Source organism: Pongo abelii, chromosome 14, assembly GCF_028885655.2.
Source record: "Pongo abelii isolate AG06213 chromosome 14, NHGRI_mPonAbe1-v2.0_pri, whole genome shotgun sequence".
Lineage (NCBI taxonomy): Eukaryota > Metazoa > Chordata > Mammalia > Primates > Hominidae > Pongo > Pongo abelii.
Genome location: NC_071999.2, coordinates 4,449,094 through 4,463,966, shown reverse-complemented (window position 1 = coordinate 4,463,966; position 14,873 = coordinate 4,449,094).

Below are 14,873 nucleotides of genomic sequence, written 5' to 3'. Positions count from 1 at the left end.
CATTCCATTCCATTCCCTTCCTCATTCCATTCCGTTCCATTCCACATTCCTTTCCAGATTCCATTACACATTCCATTCCACATTCCATGGCACTTTCCAGTCCAGTCCATTGCACATTCCAACACATTCCATTCTATTCCAGTCCACATTCCATTCCATTTCCTTCAATTCCTTTCCAGATTCCATTACTTTTCATTCAAATTTCCTGTCCATTAGATTCCAAACTCCATTCCACATTCCATTCCACTACATTCCAAATTCCATTCCACATTCCACTCCATACCATTCCACATTGCGTTCAATTCCATTTCACATTCTATTCCAGATTTCATTCCATTCCACATTCCCCATTCCATTCCATTCTATTCCATTCCATTTCTCATTCCTTTACACATTACAATGCGTGCCATTTCACTATCCATTCCATTACTTTCCATGTTCCATTCCAAATTCCATTCCATTTCATTCCACATTCCATTCCATATTCCATTCCATTCCTTTCCACATTCCAATACATTCCATTACCTTCCATTCCACTTTCTATTACATTGCATTCCCTTCCATTCCACATTCCATTCCATTCCATTTTAAATTCCATTCCATTCCATTTTAAATTCCATTCCATTCCATTCCATTCCACATTCCATTCCATTCAATTCCACATTCCATTCCCTTTCTTTCCTTTGCAATCCACATTCCATTACATTCCCGTCCACTCCACATTCCATTCCATTCCATTCCACGTTCCAATCCAATTCATTGAACATTCCATTCCATTCTATTCTAAAATCCATTCCACATTCCATTCCACATTCCATTCCATTACATTAAATTCCAGTCCACAGTCCATTCTATTCCATTCCATTCCATTCCAGATTCCAATCCATTCCATTCCACATTCCTGTCCATTACATACAACACTCCATTCAATTCCTTTCCACATTCTACTCCATTCCACATTCCATTCCACATTCCATTCCATTACTTTCCACATTACATTCCATTACATTCCATTCCATTCCAGTCCAAATTTCATTCCATTCCATTTCCTTCCCTTCCTCATTCCATTCTATTCCATTCCACATTCCATTCTACATTCCATTCATTCCATCACACATTCCATTCCATTCCGCATTCTAATCCATTCCATTTAACATTCCATTACAATCCACATTCCATTCCTCTTTCCATTCCATTCCATGTTCCATTCCATATTCCATTCAATTACATTCCACATTCCACTCCTTTCTATTCCATTACATTCCTCATTCCATTACACATAACATTCCACTCCATTCCGCCTTCCATTCTACTACTTTCCACCTTCCATTTCACATTCCATTCCACTCCATTCCACATTCCATTCCATATCCCTTTGCATTCCATTCCACATTCCATTAAATTCCATTGCCTTCAATTCCACATTCCATTCCATTCCATTCCATTCCTCATTCCATTCCATTGTGCATTCCATTTGATTCCATTCCATTGCAATCCACATTCCATTACATTCCAGTGCATTCCACATTCCATTGCATTCCATTCCACATTCCATTCCATTGCATTCCAATTTCCATCCCACATTCTTTTCCATTCCATTGCATTCCCTTCCACTTTCCATTCCACATTCCTTTCCATTACATTCCATTCAATTCCACATTCCATTCCATTCCATTACACATTCCTTTCCATTCCATTACACATTCCTTTCCATTCCATTCCATTCCATTCCACGTTCCATTCCAGATTCCATTCTACATTCCATTTCACATTCCATTCCATTCCATTCAATTCCATTCCATTTCTTTCCACTTTCTATTCCACATCCCTTTCCATTTCATTGCATTCCATTCCACGTGCCATTCCATTACATTCCATACCATTCCACCATCCATTCCATTCCATTCCACATTCCATTCCAATCCTTTACACATTACCTTCCCTTCCAATCCACATTCAATTCCATTCCATTCCTTTCCACATTTCAGTCTCAATTCCATTTCACGTTCCATTCCATTCCATTCCACATTCCATTCCGTTGCACCTCCCATTCCGTTCCATTCCACTTTCCATTCTACTACATTCCACGTTGCATTCCACATTCCACTCCATGCCATTTCACTTTCCTTTCCATTCCATTCCACTTTCCCTTCCACATTACATTATATTCAACATTCCATTCCACATTCCATTCATTTCCCCCTTCCATTCCACATTCCATTCTATTGCATTCCTCATTCCATTCCACATTCCATACCATTCCATTCCTCATTCCATCACACATTGCTTTCCACTCCGTTTCACGTTCCACTCCATTATTTTCCACGTTGCTTTAAACATTCCTTTCCATTCCATTCCACATTCAATTCCTTGTTGCATTCCATTTCATTCCACATTCGATTCCAATCCATTCCCTTCCATTCCACATGCTATTCCATTCCATTTTGCATTCCATTACCTTTATTGTGTTCCACATTCCTATCCTTTCCACATTCCTTTCGATTCCATTCCAGTGTAATCTACATTCAATTACATTCCAATCCATTTCACATTCCATTCGATTCCGTTCCACATTCCATTCCATTCCTTTCCACTTTCCATTCCACATTCCATTCCATTCTATTCCATGCCATTCCACCGTCCATTACATTCCAGTCCATTCCAGTCCATTACTTACTCCATTACACATTGCATTCCATTCCAGATTGCATTCCAAATTCTATTCCATTCCATTCCATTCCATTCTACATTCCACTCCATTCAATTCCATTCCACTACACATTAAATTACACCTTCCATTCCATTCCATTCCATTCCATTCCACGTAAAATTCCTTTCTGTTCCAATTTCCATTCCAATCCATTCCACATTAAATTCAATTCCATTCCATTCCTTTCCACATTTCATTCCAGATTCCATTCCACATTCTGTTCCACATTCCATTCTATTCCTTTCCATTCCATTCCATTCCATTCCATTCCATTCCACATTCCATTCCACATTCCATTCCATTCCATTCCATTCCATTCCTCATTGCAATATATTCCACATTCCATTCCATTCCATTCCACATTCAATTTCGTTCCATTCCACATTCCAGTGCATTCCATTAAGTTCCAATGCACATTCCATTCCAGATTCCCTATCAAAATCCATTCCACATTCCATTCCATTCCATTCCATTCCACATTCCATTCCACTCTACTTTCCATTACACATTCCATTCTATTCCATTAAATTCCATTCCATTTCAACTTCCATTCCATTCCATTCCGCATTCCTTTCTATTGCAATCCTTTCCATTCCATTCCACATTCCTTACCAGATTCCATTCCACATTCCACTCCATTCCATTCCACATTCAATTCCATTCCATTCCATTCCATTCCACATTCCATTCCACATTCCTTTCAAGATTCCATTCCACATTCCAATCCACATTCCATTGCAGATTCCATTCCATTCCATTCCACATTCCATTCCATTCCTTTCTCCTCCAGTCCACATTCCATTCCATTCCAGATTCCATTCCTTTCCATTCAACATTCCTGTCCATTAGATTCCTCACTCCGTTCCACATTCCATTCCACTACATTCCACATGCCATTCCACATTCCACTACATACCGTTCCATATTGCATTCAATTCCATTCCATATTCCATTCCACATTTTTTTCCATTCCACATTCCACATTCCATTCCATTCTATACCATTGCATTCCTCATTCCATTACACATTACAATCCGTTCCATTACACTGTCCATTCCATTACTTTCCGCATTCCATTCCAAATTCCCCTCCATTCCTTTTCCCATTCTGTTCCATCTTCCATTCCTTTCCCTTCCATATTCCAAAACTCTCCATTACCTTACATTCCACATTCCATTATATTGCATTCCCTTCCATTCCACATTGCATTCCGTTAACTTCCACATTCCATTCCATTCAATTCCACATTCCACTGCATTTCTTTCCATTGCAATCCACATTCCATTACATTCCCATCAATTCTACATTCCATTCCATTCCATTCCACATTCCATTCCATTTCATTCAACATTCCATTCCTTCCACATTCCATTCCAAATTCCATTCCACATTCCATTCCATTACATTTCATTCCCGTCCACAGTCCATTCCATTCCATTCCATTCCTGATTCCATTCCATTCCACATTCCTGTCCATTGCATTCAACACTTCATTCCATTCCTTTCCACATTCCATTCCACTCAATTCCACATTCCATTCCACATCCCATTCCAGATTCCATTCCATTACATTCCACTTTCCATTCCATTATATTCCAATCCAGTGCACATTCCATTCCATTCCATTCCCTTCCTCATTGCTTTCCATTCCATTCCACATTCTATTCCATTCCATTTAACATTCCATTACATTCCACGTTCCATTCCACATTCCATTCCTTTCCATTCCATTCCCTTCCACATTCCATTCCATTCCCTTCCACATTCCATTTCATTCCATTCCTTTGCATTCCACATTTCTTTCCAATCCATTGCATTTCACATTCTATTACGTTCCATGCCACATTCCATTCCATTCCATTCCATTCCACTCCACATTCCATTCCACATTCCATTCCATTCCATTCCACATTCCATTCCATTCCATTGCACATTTCATTCCATTCCATTCAATTCCACATTAAATTCAACTGCATTTCACACTCCATTTCATTCCATTTCACATTTCATTCCATTCCATTCAATTCCACATTAAATTCAACTCCATTTCACATTCCATTTCATTCCATTCTATTCCATTCCACTCCACATTCCATTCCAAATTCCATTCCATTCTTTCCACATTACATTCCACATTTAATTCCATTCCATTCCACATTCCAGTCCAATGCATTCCACAATCAATTCCATTCCATTCCATTCCAATCCATTCCACCTTCCACTCCACATTCATTTCCATTCCATTCCAAATACCATTGAACATTCCATTCCATTCTTTTACACAATCCATTCCAATCCACATTCCATTCCTTTCCACATTCAATTCCATTCCTTTCCATTCTAATTCAATACAGATTCCATTCCATTTCATTATACTTTCCATTCCATTCCAACCAATCCATTCAATTCTATTCCACATTCAGTTCCTTTCCATTCTATTCCATTCCATTCCATATTCCATTAGACATTCCATTCCATTCCATTCCACATTCCATTCTATTCCATTCGTTTCCATTACACATTCAATTCCATTCCATTCCATACCATTCCACATTCCTTTCCATTCCATTCCATTATACAATCCGTTACATTCCATTACACATTCCTTTCCAATCCATTCCAAATTACACTCCACATTCCATTCCGTTCCATTCTAGATTCCTTTCCAATCCATTTCACACTGCATTCAACCTACCATTCCATTCCATTCCACATTCCATTCCAATCCATTCCACATTCCTTTCCACATTCCATTCCATTCCATTCCACGTTCCATTCCACATTCAATTCCACATTCAATTCCACATTAAATTCCATTCCATTACATTACACATTCCATTCCACATTCCATTCCTCATTCCATTCCACATTCCATTCCGTTCCATTCTATTCAATTCCATGCTGCATTCCACATTCCATTCCATTCCATTCCAGATTCTGTTCCATTACATTCCACTTTGCATTCCACTTTCCATTCCATTCCATTCAATTCCATTCCATTCTGTTCCATTCCATTCCACTTCATTCCATTCAATTCCATTCCATTCAACATGCCATTCAACATTCCATTCCATTCCACATTCCATTCCATTCCATTCCACATTCCATTCCATTCCATTTAATTCCTTTCCACATTCCATTTCACATTCCATTCCATTCCATTCCATTCCAGATTCCATTCAATTCCATTTCACATTCAATTCCATTCCGTTCAACATTCCATTCCATTCCATTCCTTTCCATTCCACATTCCATTCCGCATTCCATTCCATTACACATTCCATTCCATTCCACATTCCAATCCACAAAACGTTCCATTCCATTGCACATTGCATTCCCCATTCCATTCTATTCTTTCCACATTCCATTCCACTTTCCATTCCACATTCCATTCCATTTCATTCCAGGTTCCATCCATTACCCATTCCATTTCTCTTTGCATTCCGTTCCACTACCCATTGCATTCCACTCTCCATTCCACATTCCATTCCACATTGCATTCCACATTCCATTCTCTTCCATTCCCCATTCAATTCCACACTCCATTCCACATTCCATTCCATCCTATTCCACATTCTATTCCACATTCCATTCCACATTCCATTCCATTCCATTGCATATTCCATTCCCCAATCCATTCCATTCCATTCTTCCTTCTATTCCACGTTGCATTCCACATTCCATGCCACATTCCATTCCATTTCATTCCAGGTTACATTCCACGTTCCATTCCACATTCCACTACATGTTCCTTTCCATTCCATTCCACGTTCCATTCCAAATTCCATTTCAAATTCCATTCTACGTTCCATTCGACATTCCATTCCACGTTCCATTCCACATTCCATTCCACGTTCCATTCCACATTCCATTCGACGTTCAATTCCATTCCACATTCCATTGCGTTACTTTCCATTCCAAATTCCAATCCATATTGCAATCCATTTCATTCTATTCCACTGCATTCCATTCCACATTCCATACCATTCCATTGCATTCCACATTACTTTCCTTTCCATTACACATTCCATTCCTTTCCATTCCATGTTCCCTTCCGTTCCATTCTACAATCCATTCCATTCCATTCCACCTTCCATTCCACGATCCATTCCACATTCCATTCCATTACATTAGATTCCATTTCATTCCATTCCACATTCCATTACACATTCCATTCCATTCCATTCCACATTCCGTTCCACATTCCTTTCCACATTCCATTCTATCCCATTCCACATTCCATTCCATCCCATTGCACATTCCTTTCCTTTCCATTCCATTCCATTCAACATTCCATACCATTTCATTGCATTCCACATTCCATTCTTTTCCATTCCACGTTCCATTCCATTCCATTCCACGTTACATTCCATTCCATTCCATGTTCCATTCCATTCCATTCCACATTTCATTACATTCTATTCCACATTACATTCCACTTCCATTCCACTTTACATTCCACGTTCCATTCCACGTTGCCTTCCATTACATTCCACAATCAATTCCATTCCATTCCACCTTACATTTAATGTTCCATTCCATGTTCCATTCCATCTTCCATTCCACTTTCCATTCCAGTTTTCATTCCATTCCAATCCACATTCCATTCCATTCAATTCCACCTTCCATTCCACATTCCTCTCTACTCCTTTCAACATTCCTTTCCACATTCTTTTCCACATTCCATTCCATTCCATTCCATCTTCAATTCCACATTCCATTCCGTTCCATTCCATTCCATTCAAAATTCCATTCCACTTTCCATTCAATTCCTTTCCACATTCCATTCCATTCCATTCCATTCCATTCCATTCTATTCCATTCCATATTCCATTCTATTCCGTTCCACATTCTATTCCACGTTCAATTCAACGTTCCATTGCACTTTCCATTCCATGTTCCATTCCACAATACATTCCACATGAAATTCATTCTATTCCATTCCATTTCATTCAGTTCCATTTCACATTCCATATTATTCCATTCCATTCCACATTCCATCCATTCCATTCCACATTCCATTGCGTTCCCTTCCATTCCACATTCCATTCCATACTATTCCACATACCATTCCACATTTCATTCCAAACAATTCCTCATTGCATTCCCTTCCATTCCACATTCCATTCCATTCCATTCCATTCCAGTCCATTCCATTCCACATTCAATTCCTTTCCATTCCTTTCCACATTCCGTTCCATTCCATTCCATTCCACATTCCATTCCTCTCCATTCCACCTTCCATTCCACATTCCATTCCATTCCATTCCACCTACCATTCCACGTTCCATTCCATTCCATTTCACATTCCATTCCACAGTCCATTCCACTTCTTTCCACCTTCCATTCCATTCCATTCCGTGTTCCATTGCACGTTCCATTCTCCCTTCCATTACATACCGTTCCACCTTCCATTCCACATTCCATTCCTTTCGACGTTGCTTTCCAATTTCCATTCCACATTCCATTCCACATTCCATTGCATTCCATTCGACATTCCATTCCATTCCAGTTCACTTTCCATTCCATTCCTTTTCACTTTCAATACCATTCCACATTCCATTCCAAATTCCTTTCCATTCCATTCCACATTCCATGCCATATTCCATTCCACATTGCATTCCATTGCATTCCACGTTCCTTTCTACCTTCCATTCCATTCCATTCCACATTCCGTTCCATGTTCCATTACTTTCTATTCCACCTTCAATTCCACGTTCAATTCCACAATCCATTCCATTCCTTTTCATGTTCCATTGCACGTTCCACTACCCATTTCATTCTACATTCCATTAACTTCGCTTTCCACATTCCATTCTATGCCATTCCACGTTGTATTCCACATTCCATTCCCTTACATTCCACATTCCATTCCATTCCATTTCACTTTTCATTACACGTTCAATTCCACATTTCATTCCTGGTTTCATTCCGTGTTCCATTCAACGTTCCATTTCTTTCCACTCCACATTCCATTCCGTTTCCTTACACATTCCCTTACTTTCCATTCCATTCCATTGCACATTCCATTCCACATTCCATTCCCTTCCATTACAGATTCCATTCTATTCCATTCCACATTTCATTCCATTTTCAATTCCACGTTCCATTCCATTTTCCATTCCACGTTCCATTCCACGTTCCATTCCAATACATTCCACATTCCATTCCACATTGCATTCCATTCCAGACCATATTTCATTGCACATTCCAAACCATTGAATTTAAACATTCCATTCCATTCCATTCCACATTGCATTCCAAATTCCATTCCACTTCACACTGCATTCCACTTTCCATTACACATTCCATTCCATTCCATCCCACATTCCATTCCACGTTCCATTCCATGTTCCATTCCACATTCCATTCCACATTCCATTCCATTCCATTCCACATTGCATTCCACATTTCATTCCATATTCCATACCATTCCATGGCACATTACATTGCATAATCTATTCCATTCAATTCCCCATTCAATTCCACGTTCCTTTCTATGTTCCATTCCACGTTCCACTCCACGTTTCTTTCCATTCCATTCCACATTGCATTCCACAGTCCATTTCCCATTCCATATCATTCCATTGCACATTCCATTTCACAATCCATTCGATTCAATTCCACATTCAATTCCACGTTCCGTTCCACATTCAATTGCACTTTCCCTTCCACATTCTATTTCACTTTCCATTCTATTCCATTCTATTTCATTCCACATTCTGATCCATTCCATTCCACATTTCATTCCATTCCATTCCACATTCCATTCCATTCAATACCACATTCCATTTCACATTACATTCCACATTCCATTCCATTCCATTCTATTACACTTTCCATTCCATTACATTTCACTTTCCATTCCACATTGCATTCCACATTCCATTCCACGTTCCATTCCATTCCATTCGACATTCCATTCCATTCCATTCCACATTCTATTCCATTCAATTCCGCATTCCATTAGAGTCCATTCCGTTTCATTCCACATTCCAATCCATTCAATTCCATTCCACATTCCATAACATTCTATTCCATATTAAATTCCATTCCATTTCTTATTCCATTCCTTTCCACTTGCAATTTCATTCCACATTCCATTCCACATTGCAAACCATTCCATACCCCATTCCATTCCATTTCATCCACATTTCTTTCCATTGCATTCCACATTCCAATCCACTTTCCTCTCCATTCCATTCCTTTGCACATTCCATTCCACATTCCATTCCATTCCTTTTCACATTCAATTCCATTCCATTCCATTTCACATTCCATTCCACATTCCATTTCTTTCCATTTCACATTCCTTTCCACTCCTTTCCACATTCCTTTTCACTCCTTTCCACTCCTTTCCATTCCGCCTTCAATTCCATTCCATTCCACATTCCATTGAACATCCCATTCCATTCCATTCCACATTCCTTTCCATTGCATTTCTCTTTCCATTCTAATCCATTCCACGTTGCTTTCCACGTTCCATTCCACGTTCCTTTCCTCTTTCCATTTCACATGCCATTTGACATGCCATTCCATTCCATTCCAATTTCCATTCCAGATTCCATTCAGTTACATTCCACTTTCCTTTCCATTCCTTTACACATTTCAATCCACATTCCGTTCCACATTCCTGTCCAGATTAGATTCCATTCCATTCCGCTTTCCATTCCATTCCACATTGCATTCCATATTCCATTCCTTTCCACTACATTCAGTATTCCATTTCATTCCATTCCACATTCCATTCCATTACATTCCATGTTCCATTCCATTTCTTTCCATTCCCCATTCTATTCCATTCCACTTTCCACTCCATTCCATTCCACATTCCGTTAAGTTCCATTCCATTCCACTCCATATTCCTATCCATTCCATTGCAAATTTAAGTGCACATTCCATTCCATTCCATTCCCCACTCCATTCCACATTCAATTCCATACCATTCTTCCTTCCATTCAACGTTCCTTTGCACATTCCATTCCACATTGCATTCCAGATTCCATTCCATTCCATTCCACTTTCCATTCTACAATCCATTCCACATTCCTTTCTATTCCATTGCAAATTGCAGTGCACTTTCCATTCCATTCCATTCCCCACTCCATTCCACATTTGATTCCATTCCATTCTATCTTCCATTCCACGTTCCTTTCCACATTCCTTTCCACATTGTATTCCACATTCCATTCCATTTCTTTCCACTTTCCATTCTACATTCCATTCTACATTCCTTTCCACATTCCATTCCTTTCCATTCATCGTTCCATTCCACAATCCATTCCACATTCCATTCCACGTTCCATTCCCTTCCATTTCATGCTCCATTCCACATTCCAATCCTCATTCCATTCCACATTCCATTTCACGTTCCGTTGCATTCCATTCCACGTTCTATTTCATCTTCCATTCCATTCCATCCCAGGTTCCATTACACATTCCATTCCACATTTCATTCCACGTTCCATTCCACCTTCCACTACAAGTTCCATTCCACATTCCAATCCAATTCATTCCACGATCCATTCGACATTCCATTCCATTCCATTCCACTTTCCATTCCACATTCCCTTCCACATTCCATTCCACATTCCATTCCATTACTTTCCACGTTCCATTCGACATTCCATTCCATTGATATCCACTTTCCATTCCACATTCCATTGCACATACCATTCCGCATTCCATTTCATTCCATTCCACATTCCATTCCACATTCCATTCTACATTCCATTCCATTCCATTCCACTTTCCATTCCCTTCCATTCCACTTTCCACTCCACATTCCATTCCATTCCATTCCACATTCCATTCCATTCCAGTCCATATCCCATTCCACATTCCATTCCATTCTTTCCACATTCCATTCCATTCCACTCCATTTCCCATTCCACATTCCATTCCATTCTTTCCACATTCCATTCCATTCCATTACACATTCCATTCCACATTTCATTCCACATCCCTTTCCATTCCACGCCACACTCCATTCCTCAATCCATTCCGTTCCATTCCACATTCCATTCCATGTTCCATTCCACATTCCATTCCAGATTCCATTCCACAATCCATTGCATTCCATTCCAAGTCCCATTGCACTTTCCATTGCATTACATTCCACATTGCATTCCACTTTCCATTGCGCTTTCCATTCCACCTTCCATTCCATGTTCTTTTCCATGTTCCATTCGATTACATTCCACTTTCCATTCCACATTCCATTGCACATTCCATTCCCCATTCATTTCCGTTCCATTCCACATTCCATTCCACATTCCATTCTTCATTACACTGCTCGTTCCATTCCACGTTCCATTCGATGTGCCATTCCACGTTCCATTCCATTAAATTCGATGTTCCTTTCCGCAATAAATTCCATTCCATTCCACTTTCCCTCGCACATTCCATTCCACATTCCGTTCCGTTCCATTCCACATTCCATTGCACAGTCCATTCCACATTCCTTTCCACATTCCATTCCATTCCATTACAGGATATTTCACGTCCCATTCCACTTTCCATTCCATTCCATTCCATTCCATGTTCAATTCCACATTCCATTGACCATTCCCTTCGACGTTCAATTCCACGTTCGATTCCACGTTCCACTCGTTCCATTCTACTTTCCATTCCACGTTCCACTCGATTCAATTCCACTTTCCATTCGACATTCCTTTCCATTCCATTCTACTTTCCTTTGCACTTTCCATTACACATTCTATTCCACATTTCATTGCACATTCCATTCCATTCCATTCCACATTCCATTCCATTCTATTCCAAATTCCATTATATTCCATTCCATTGCATGCCTCTTTCCATTCCATTCCTTTCCATTCCATTCCATTCCATTCCACATTTCATTTCATTGCATTCCGCATTCCATTCCATTCCATTCTATTCCATGCCACATTCCACTCCATTCCATTCAATTCCACATTCCGTTCCATTCTATTCCACATTCCATTGCTTTCCATTTCACATTACATTCCACGTTCCATTCCACGTTGCTTTCCACCTTCCTTTCCGTGTTCCATTCCTTGTTCCATTCCTTTCCATTCCACATTCCTTTCCATTCCATTCCACATTCCATTCCATTGCACTCCACATTCCATTCCACGTTCCATTCCATTCCATTCCATCTTCCATTACGCATTCAATTACACATTCCATTAAACGTTGTATTCCACATTCCATTCCATATTCCATTGCACATTCCATTCCATTCCATTGCACGTTCCATTCCATTCCAAGTTCCATTCCATATTCCATCCCATTCCATTACATTCCATTCCGGATTGCTATCCATTACAATCCGCATTCTATTCCACCTTCCATTCCATTCTATTCCACATTCCATTCCACATTCCATTGCATTCCATTCCAAATTGCATTCCTTTGCATTCTAAATTCCATTACTTTCCATTCCAAATTGCACTCCACATTCTATTCCACGTCACGTTCCACATTCCATTCCACATTCCATTCCACGTTCCATTCCTCTCCATTCCACGTTCCGTTCAACGTTCCATTCCTCATTCCATTACGCATTCCATTCCACGTTCCATTCCACATTCCTTTCCATTTCATTCAACATTCCATACCGTTCCATTCTATTCCATTCAACATTCCATTCCATTCCATACCACATTCTATTCCACATTCCAATCCATTCCGTTCTCATTCTTTTCCATTCCATTCCACATTGCATTCCGAGTTCCATTCCATGTTCCATTCCACGTTCCATTTCCCCTTGCATTCCATTCCATTTCGCATTCCATTCCATTCCATTACACATTCTGTTCCACATTCCTTTCCATTGCTTTCCACAGTCCATTCCACATTCCATTCCACTAGATTCCAAATTCCATTCCATTCCACTCCACATTCCACTCCACATTCCATTCCATATTCCATTCCATTTTGTTACACATTCCATTCCATTCCATTCCACTTTCCATTCTATGTTCCATTCCAAATTCCCTTCCACATTCCATTCCACTTTCCATTCCACATTCTAGCCCATCCCATTCCACTTTGCATTCCATTGCATTCCATGTTCCATTCCACATTCCATTCCACATTCCATTCCACATTCCATTCCACATTTAATTCCGTTCCATTCCATATTCTATTCCACATTCCTTTCCAGTTTCCATTACACATTCCATTCCATTCAATTCCATTCCACATTCTCTTCCACATTAAATTCCACATTCCATTCTAGATTCCATTCCACATTCCATTCCATTCCATTCCACGTTCCATTCCACATTCCATTCCACATTCCATTCCACGTTCATTTCCATTCCATTCCACGTACATTTCCACTTTCCATTCCATTCCTTTCCACGTTCCACTTCACATTCCATTGCACATCCTATTCCACGTTCCATTCCATATTCCATTCCACGTTCCATTCCATTCCATTACACGATCCGTTCCAGATTCCATTCCATTCCATTCCACTTTCCATTCCACCTTCCATTTCGTGTTCCAATCCACGTTCCGTTCCATTCCAATCCACGTTCCATTCCACATTGCATTCCTTCCTTGTTCTGTTTCACATTCCATTCCATATTACAATCCACATTGCACTCCGTTCCATGCCATGTGCCACTCCACTTTCCATTCCTCGTTCCATTCCACGTTCCATTCCATTCCATTCCACATTCCTTTACATTCCTTTCCACATTCCTTTGCATTTCATTCCACATTCCATTCCACATTCCAGTCTGTTCCATTCCACTTTCCATTTCACATTCCAATCCATTGCATTCCACATTCCATTCCATTGCATTCCACATTCCATTCCATTCCACATTCTTTTCCACATTCCATTCCACTTTCCTTTCCATTCCATTCCACACTCCTTTCCACCTTGCATTCCAAGTTCCATTCCATGATCCATTCCACGATACATTCCATTCCATTCCACTTTCCACTCCACGTTCCCCTCCATATTTCATGCCACATTCCATTGAAAATTACATTGCACATTCCATTCCATTCCACTCCACATTGTATTCCATTGCAGTCCACATTCAAATCCACATTCCTTTAGCTTCCATTTAAACTTTCCAATCTATTCCATTCCACATTTCATTCCACCTTCCATTCCATTCCACATTCCATTCCACTCCACATTCCATTCCACATTCCA